At 36.5% G+C, this 9,142-nt stretch overlaps 1 long non-coding RNA gene across 1 annotated transcript; it reads right to left on the bottom strand.

Moving 5' to 3' along the window:
* LOC110393541 lies at window positions 725–1,395 on the bottom strand. Its single transcript, XR_002435031.1, has 3 exons — window positions 1,289–1,395; window positions 1,024–1,188; window positions 725–831 (listed from the first exon to the last, which is right to left on the bottom strand). It is a non-coding gene; the product is annotated as an uncharacterized LOC110393541 (long non-coding RNA).

Here is a 9,142-nt window from a genome sequence, read left to right as displayed (position 1 = left end):
CACAGCAACGTCTCCCTCAAGCCTTCTCTTCTCCAAGCTAAACAAGCCCAGTTCCCTCAACCTTCTCTTCCATATTCTTTCTTTTATTTGAATCATAAACATTTCAATGACAACTTTTTTTCCATGCTAATTGGTAAATGTGTCTAGAACTTAAAAATGAAAAGAGTTTGCTTTTTTCTGTTGAAACAATTTTTGTTCAGGTTCCGTTTTTTTGAGAAAGATTCAACACTGCTAACTAGGCTGAATTTAGTGGCTTGACTCACTCAACACTCTCAAGTTAAAACAGCATCCATAAATTTCCAAATTAAGGGATTATTATTATATTTCTTCTGTCTAGGTCTCTATAGTAATAGTTATCTGTCATTCTTTGTACATGCATTACACAGATGTTTTCACTACCACATAGGTTTAATATATCAAGTGAAGTCTGAGGTCAGTTAGGCAAATTTTGACTTTATCTACCTGATTCTCTTCTGTTCTCCAATGGATGTTTAACTTAGAAAATATGATATATAATGAAGATCTTCATAGTAATAAAGTATTCTCTTGCTGTTCACCACAAATCACAAAGTTATTTAGACTTGTACTAAAATATCACTTCTGCTCTATAAGAAAGTAAAGCTAAAAGTTTGATATAATTTTAGATCTATTGCATGGCTGTCTATAATTTTTCATCATGTTGTATGTCAAGACTGGTTTCTTACATGCCCATAGTTACCTGAGCCTGTATTTGCTGATTCTAGTGCTGTGGAGTCCTTAAAAGAAGTAATCCTCATTTATTTGTGGAAACCTTCACTGAATTTGTCCTTGTGCTCTTTCAATAGACCAGACCTTTTTAGAATACAAAAGTAATAAGCATCACTAGATTACATCTTCTAGCAATGGTGAATTAAAAGGAAAAAGTCAGCTTCCTAGATTCAGATCCTAAAGACAGAATTCATCGCAGACCCCTACATGTCTGCATACTTTACAAAGACACATATTAAGGAACATACATGGAAGATTTGTTATAGGATCACTTACCACAGCCTTCCTTGAGGTCTTCATCTCTGGTTAGATACTTGAACCAAGATAAAGACAACCTGTCATATACCTTTGGTTATATGCTCCAGTCTTGATGATGAAGATGCATATCTTTTTGCAGGAAGATAAGCTAATAGGGGTAGCTTTCAGTAATGCCAGCTGAGCCTCTAATGAGCATCCAGGTCACCAGCATGACTTCTTTATTAAATATGTTACTCTTCCCACCCAGAGCCATATATTCCTTTTCACTAATGCAGTTACCAACCTTTTCTCCTGGCCTTCATTTGTGTATTTTCAATTCATTCCAGAATGATCAGATATTTTTTCCAGGATAGGAGTTCTCCAAGCACGTTTACTACAGATCCCATACTCAGGGCCTGAATATCAAAAGACAGGCTCTCAGAAACTTGGGGTCCAAAGTAGCTTAAAAGAACTACATGCTTCTATGAATTATATAGCAAGTCTCAACAGTAAATACAGTCAGTTCACATAGAATGGTTTTCTATACCCACATGTATGGGAACTGTTAGGTCACAGCCTGAACAAGTGATTGAGCACTTGGTGAACAAGGGTGTTGAGCACACATCTCTCTAACCTCATTTAAGGGCAACCAGCTGCAAGGGAAGTGTCTCTTCTTGGAGATTACCTTCTTTGGAGTGTTTAGTGAGCCCTGATCCTCAGAAAGAGGTAAGCTATTCCTTCTTTATTGCAGGATTGTGACCGCTGCCTTTCCTGAGTAATCCAAAACTCCAAAATTTAAAGCAACTACATCTGCTACCTCCTATTCTTACATTACTAGCGAAAAAAATAGTCATTTGACTGCTACAGATCTGAAGTGTTTTCAGGGTGCTTTTTTCCCCCCCCTATATCACAGAACTATTTATACTCCACATATTTTTTCTGCTCACAACAATTCAGCACCAAGCAAAACTTAAGACCACCCATGAGAACAGTTTACAACCAAACACAAGGTCAGCAACAAAAGCTCATGATTGCAAAGCAGCACTTTCAGGGAATAATATTTATCCCATTTGTCTCTTGTTTATTACCATCATTTAAGCCATTTTCTTTTGTGAGATATTCTCCAAAGGAACACTTTTCCTCCATGCAGTTTTGCAAATTCGACATCTGCCACTCTCATTGTACCTCTTCATTCCCTTCTGTGTGTTAGGTGCCATCACCTGCTATCATCAGCTGTTTCAAGTAACTCCCCAATGAAAACTACAGATCTAAAACACACATATAAAACCTATTAGCTAAGCACATATGTCACCAGAATATTTCTAAAATGAGGTAGAAACAATGTAAGTGTAAGTAAAGCAGCATAGCTATCAGTCAGTCTGTAATAAAATATTGATTTCAAATTATTTTATTTTACTGTCTTACCCATAACATTCAAGATATATTCTAAGTTCACTCAGTGGTTATGCATTCATGAAACGGTAACATGCAGACATGCAATCCTATGTATTCCCATATAGAAACTTTGAATATCAGAGTATACATGTTTACTCACACAAAACACATCATGGCCACATACACATCGCTATTTTGGTGGCTTTATTTGATGAACACTGAGCTGTGATCAAGACATTAGAACCACTAGGAACAGAGTTGCTTACTCAAAGTCACATAAGAAACAAAAAAATCAGGTGTTTTAAAAGAGGAGGGGGAGATTCCTTTTTCCCTTCCCCATATCAGACAAAAAAAAAAAATAGTCCTATAACTGTCATCAACAAGCAACCAGCCAAACAAATAACAACATAAAAAAACCAGTCACTACCAGAAAACAAAAACTCCTTCCTGACTGGAACATTCTTCTAAAACACAATGATAGAAATTCATCAAAAACAATTTACAGTAGATCCTCACAATCATGTCTCTTTCCATTTATTTTCATAATAACCTATGCAAGCAACTTTACACATAGCATGTGCAAATCAGTCATTTGCACTAAATTATTCTGAAAGTTAGTGAAAACTTAAGTCAATATCTACAGATGAATTATGTATTTGAAATTAATGCAAGTCATTAATTGTTCCTCAGGCTTCAGACACCTTTCACTGATGACAAGTGTGTGATGATCAATACTTTTCTGTCAGATTTTTCATTTCAATACCTGATGTAACTGAAAGCTTTTTATATGTTCATTTAGTAACCAAGCTTTCAATTGCCTTCATAACTACTATGTAAGTAGTAGATTTTGAAAGACTTCTACTACTACTACTACTACTTTTGACAAAGTCATCCAGCACTCAAACTCCAAGGTCTATTTGCAGTATCTCCTATTTAAAATATCCCTCCAGAGCAGAGATCTTTTGAAATCAGGTATGTATGACAATGTTAATAACATTTCAGGTAATTTGATCCTAACTATTAAATACCATATATTTTTTTTCTTAAGGATATGCAGCACTGACAACACAGAGAACTGAAGCTGAGTTTCTAAATTTAATACACAAATTCAGCCTCTGATCCAGTGTCAAAACATACCTGCTTCCTTTATGCAAAGAAGAGTGTTTCAAGAATTTCTTGCTTCTGCAAGGCTAGTAGAAGTAATATTGTATGTGGCTTTGTTTTTATTTTACTTTTTAAGATAGGTAGCATAGTTGGAAGGGACAGACAAGCTTTTGAGCACATGAGATCTCTAAGAAACAGAAGCAGCAAGTCCGAAACTGAATATAAGTTGACCGTTATACCTTCTATTTTCACCTGAGTTACAGTTTGGCCTTCTTCGAGAAAAGCAGATTGGTCACAATGAGTAAGGACACTAGCATGCTGTGGTTGGTTAACTTCTAAAAGATACAGTCCATGGGACACATAAAAGACAGTAGGTAAAGAATTATACAGTGTCACATTACTTAGTGTTCAGCAGAATCAGGAATTTCAGGTCCTATTCTTGTTTTTGGATGGCATTCAACCTTTGAGGGTCGAGCCCAACAGTCCACAGATCTGCTATGTGAAAGATTCTCCCTCTAGTAACTGCTCTTGATCTTTTCTGTGCATGAGGCTTTACTCAGGGGCTAAATCACTGTTCAGAACCACCTTTTTTTTTTTTCCTAAATAATGAAAAATACTCAAATTCCAGGAACAGCAAATGTTAGATTCAGTGACTGGTTGAGACTGTTCTGAGAATATGCTTTTGAGTGTTGATTGAATAGTTATAGCATTCATCACTTCTCTATAGGGTTATAAAATATATTTTCAAAAATCATAATTTTCTGCCTGATTGTCAGGAAAACAGCTTTGATATTTCTGAAAAGTAAATCGCCCTAAAAAAAAAATTAAGCAATATGCCATAATACAGAGCTGCTCTAAATATTCTTTTAAGTACCAAAATCTTACCCAGATAATGAAAACCAGCTAAACAATCATTACTAAAGAGACAAGAGAGCTAAATTTTCATGGCCTATGCGTACCACTATGTTTCAGGTCCATAGTAGAGAATTTTGAAGTATACGGCATATGTTCTATGCTACTTACTAACAATGAAATTAGCCAGAAAATTCAGCAAATCAACAGGAACTACCCATCACTTCCAACATAACAAATAGACTCTTTCCCCTATCCCAGAAAGAAATGAGAGGAAAGAAGAATTTTGACTCCATGGACAGCTTCACAAAAGAAAAGAGCAGTGGGAAATGGCTAAGCCTCGACTACAGGAAAGGCAGTGGAGAAAAGTTAGGAAAAAAAAAGAAAAAAGAAAAGGGGAAAAGATAGAAAGCCTTCCCAACTCAATGCTCCATTCACCTTCCTCTCAGAGGGATTTGTACCTCAATTAGATTAAAATTTTGGCAGCTAGCCTTCCATCAAACATTCCAGAAGTTAAACTTGATAAAGGTTCATGGTGTCAGCCCCATCTCAAAAATGAATAAATCTTGCCCAAGCTGTGTCTTTAGCTGATGTACTGCATAATGTTTTTAATTCCTCTATCCCTCTTGCATTGACCAGCAAATTATATAGCAAAAAAAAAAATATCCTTGCAATATTGTTTGAAATTACATCATTGAAATCCTGTAATTTGTCAGGAGACGTGGTATGTAACACAGTAGAGAAAATTAATAGAGTTATTAATTATTATCTGAAATATCAATGGTCAGCATATGACTACATGATTTGTTCACTGCTTTTGAGTTTTTCCACTGTTTACAAAAGAGAAGGAGGGCTTTTCATTTTCCAAAAAAGCAAAGATATTTGTGTGAAAATTAAACTGCAGTCTTTTAGCAGATGTCATGTTACTTTGATATACCCTGGTCATAAAGACAACAGGATAAATGATTGCATATAAGCAGTTCTCATACTGCTAAGAGTCTGCAGAAAAATGTGCACACACCAAATGATTCAGCACATTTGTTGCCAGCTTTTTTAATGGCTTTACATAATTTATTGATATTTAAATACAGTAAAGCTCTGATGCCTAAACACCTGTTTGAATATTTTCTTTTTCATGAAGTAAGCAAAAACCCCAAAACAGAGAAGCTTGGTTTGTCTATATTCTAATCAGATTTAGAAATTAGACCAATAAATGTCCTGGCATGTATCCACTTTGTTTTGAGCAGAAAGAATTCCTGCATTGTGCAACTACAAAAATAGCGACTGCAGCATTTTCTTTAACATAAATAATGAAGTCGGAGTGGGAGAATGCCTTGAACCAAAAAAATTTGCTGAAGATTATTGTAACTGAGATGTTTAGGGTTTCAGATTTTTCTCTCATGTCCCTAACAATCTTTTTTCCTTACATTTAAGCAAGTCAAGTAATACTGATCTCCTATCAAACGGTGCCAAACAAATTTGGTTTTTCTGAAGAACGTTATTTGCATAAGTCTATTTATGTACTCAAGCTTCTCTCCCCAAGGAGCTCTTCAGCTCCATGCTGGGATGTCTTTTTAAGGGGAAATCTGCACACTAAGAAAACCTGGGGCAGCAAAACACGTTCTAACATCCAGTTTAAAACTCTAGATAGCACACAGCTCTAATTCTAAGGTCCTTGAAATAGGTAAGTGACTCCATGTTTGCTCCTCTTTTAGGAGGAGATGCAATGGCTCTGCCCATCTCAGAAAAAGATATTGACAACTTCAGAAAGTTTCTCAGTATAAACTGTCCCCAGCTTGACAGACCATGTTTCAGGCTACATTTCCACAGAACATTCCCTATTACAATCATAGAATTCCTCAGGTTGGAAAAGACCTTCAAGATCATCAAATCCAACCACAAACGGACATACTAGGATCTCTGCCAACATGTTTTGTAGTTAACCTCTGCAGTGTCCTTCTCAGAGCAACAGGCTCAAACTGTTGACCATGCTAACTCAGCTGTAGTTGCTACAGAAGTGGATAGAGAGTGCACAGAAGCAGGGAGTACAGCATGCCCAGGCTGCAGCCTGGATCTTGTGTTATTGAAGCAATTCAACTCTCTGTAACTGCATTTAAATTATGAGTATCATTTTAGATAATTAGCTTCAATATTTCTTTTCCCTGAGTTTTTCAGGGCACCAGACACACAGAATCATAGAATCCTTAGAGTTGGAAGGGACCTGTCAGGGCTCTAGTCCAGCTCCCCTGCAATGAACAGGGACACTACAGCTAGATCAGGTCACCCAGGGCCTTATCCAGCCTCTCCAGGTATAGGGCATCAACCACATCACTTGGTAACCTGTTCCAGTGACTCATCACCCTTACTGTAAAAGATTTTTTTCCTTATATCTAACCTAAATGTACCCTCCCTGAGCTTGAATATCTTCTCCCTCTTAGTTTCTGGGATCTTCAGGTTATGGACTGACTTCGTAGTGCCTTTTGTGCAAATCTTAGAGTGAGTTTAATATTTTTCTATCCAGAGTCAGTGTTTAACAAGACTTATTGTAGGAATCTTGATCCAGAATAGCCCTTGAGCATGTCTATAACTCCAGTTTCTTGAGCTGGCCATTTTATCCTGACCCTGACAAAACCAGACACATGCTTGAAGCTAAAGATGTGTTTCAGTGCTTTACTATTTATCAGTGAGAATGTTTAGCAACTATGCAAATGGGAACACAACTTTGTAAAACTGATAACCCTGCTTTGAGTAAAAAAAAAAAGTCATGTCCTCATATTTAATCCTTGGAGAATGCATGACTCTACTTGCCATACGAACATTTCCCTTGAAGATACATTTCAGGACAAGTCTTATTCATTCCCAGCTGCACTATGAAAAATCAAGCCACAGATTTCTTTAGGTAGCTCTTCATAGTCACTTTTTTTTGTAAAGAAATATATAGGAGGACCCAGCAAATTCACTTCAATCGAATGTTCTCTTTTATCCTGAAATCCACTAGCCTCATGCCTCTGCCTCTCACTTTTAGCAGCAATTTTGTTCCACATCTCATTACACTAATAAAAGGGAAAATTCAATTAACCAGATAGTGCTGGAACAAGTTAGACTTTGAAAAAAAATCACCTCAACTCCAAGAAAATTGGTACTACAATGAAAATGCTCAAAAATACTGTTATACAAGAGGCTTACCAAAACAACACCAGATACAAAACTAGACTTTTGAAGTAATATGGTTGTAGTTTTAAAAAGTTTAACCACTAAACAGTATTTCTCTGCTTGTTGTACTATAAGCCCTATTCTTCTTTTGAAAAAAGTTACCTATATGCACGGTATTATTCAAGGAACACTATGTAAACAGGCAACCAATTCTTCTCAGTAAACATTGGTATTTACTAGGGAGGCCTCTTTATGTAATTCTAGAGATTGGACAGATGCACCGTGCCTGAAGTTCAAACACAATCTCAAAAAATAATATATGTAATTTGATACTACAGTTTAGAGCAGAACACATGGAAACACAATAAGGAAATGTGAAAGAGATAATGACTTCCTGAGGAAATGTTAGCTTGTCTAATTATGGCAAGCACCAAATAATACATAATTTCACAGGCAACAGATAACAAGCTTGACAACCATTGTATCTTCAGATAAATAGATAATTTTGAAATATCCACAAACTGACACAACACTTCCTTTTTCACCATAGCTACACATGATGGATTCTGGCTAATAAGGGGAAGATTATTAATTTTATTACAGAGAAAAATTTGCAGTTCTAAACTGTACAGTGCCAACTCCACAAGACAAGATATTTGTCATGCTTGCATGCTTTCTAGGAAAAGCCAACTCAGGTTCCAAGCCACTATCTTAATAGAGTAATAAATAGTGTAAGTGGTAGCTTAAGGTTCATTCTGCATAACTATACGAGTGCGTCACAGCCTTGTTTTTTAAGCATTCACAATTAACAGACCACTATTCCCTCTGTGATGACTGTACTGACTGTGCTCATAAAGACAGAAACATACAAACTGAGACCAACAGGTAGGGTCATATAGGTCACTGTAAAGAGACTGGTTGAACTTCAGCTAAAGAACACACTGCCCAATAATTTCATATTTCCTTCCTTATACCACTAATAGGATACTTCCATGGAAGATATTTGTGTAGATTTTGCATATTCACTTGGTGCAAATAGATTCAAATGGGGAGGAATACACCATGATGTCGAGCTGAAAGAAATTAGTATCATTTTAAAAGGTCATCTGCTTATACTCTTTTGCAGATGTCTTCACACTTACTGGCTTTATAAAAAACACAGGATAGCAGAAAACAGAGCAGGCATTCAATACAAAGTCCCATGAGCTACATCCAGTCACCAATAGCTCTAGGATCGAGAGGCCAACAGCTGCAGTATCTAACCTGCTCTGCCAACAACACGAGAAGGCAGAACTCAGGGAGGAGAGGAAGGAGACCAAGTGCAGCCACCAAGCCCCAGTGAAAATATAATTGAGAGGCTAAACAAATAGTTTTAATGCCTTACACTTAGCTGCACTCTAGAAAATTCACCACCTTACCTCCACTGCAGGGGTTTCTAGCTCACTGGGATGAATTTAAAATTGCTTGTGGTGATTTATGATTATTATTGTTTTCTCCTTTACCCTGCCTGAAAACTTCACCACTTTGTAAAACAGTATACATTCAGAGAAATTACAAGGAATCTATTTTGTTTGCTTTTTGTATGCTTTTGAGTTCTCCTTCTAAAATACATAAGGCTCTGAAAAAAAAAAAAATTATCACTTTGTCTCCCTGA

This window comes from Numida meleagris, chromosome 2 (genome assembly GCF_002078875.1).
Source record: "Numida meleagris isolate 19003 breed g44 Domestic line chromosome 2, NumMel1.0, whole genome shotgun sequence".
NCBI classification, from domain to species: Eukaryota; Metazoa; Chordata; class Aves; order Galliformes; family Numididae; genus Numida; species Numida meleagris.
The sequence above is the reverse complement of the archived record's forward strand: the minus strand, read 5'-3'. Positions and strand labels throughout refer to the sequence as shown.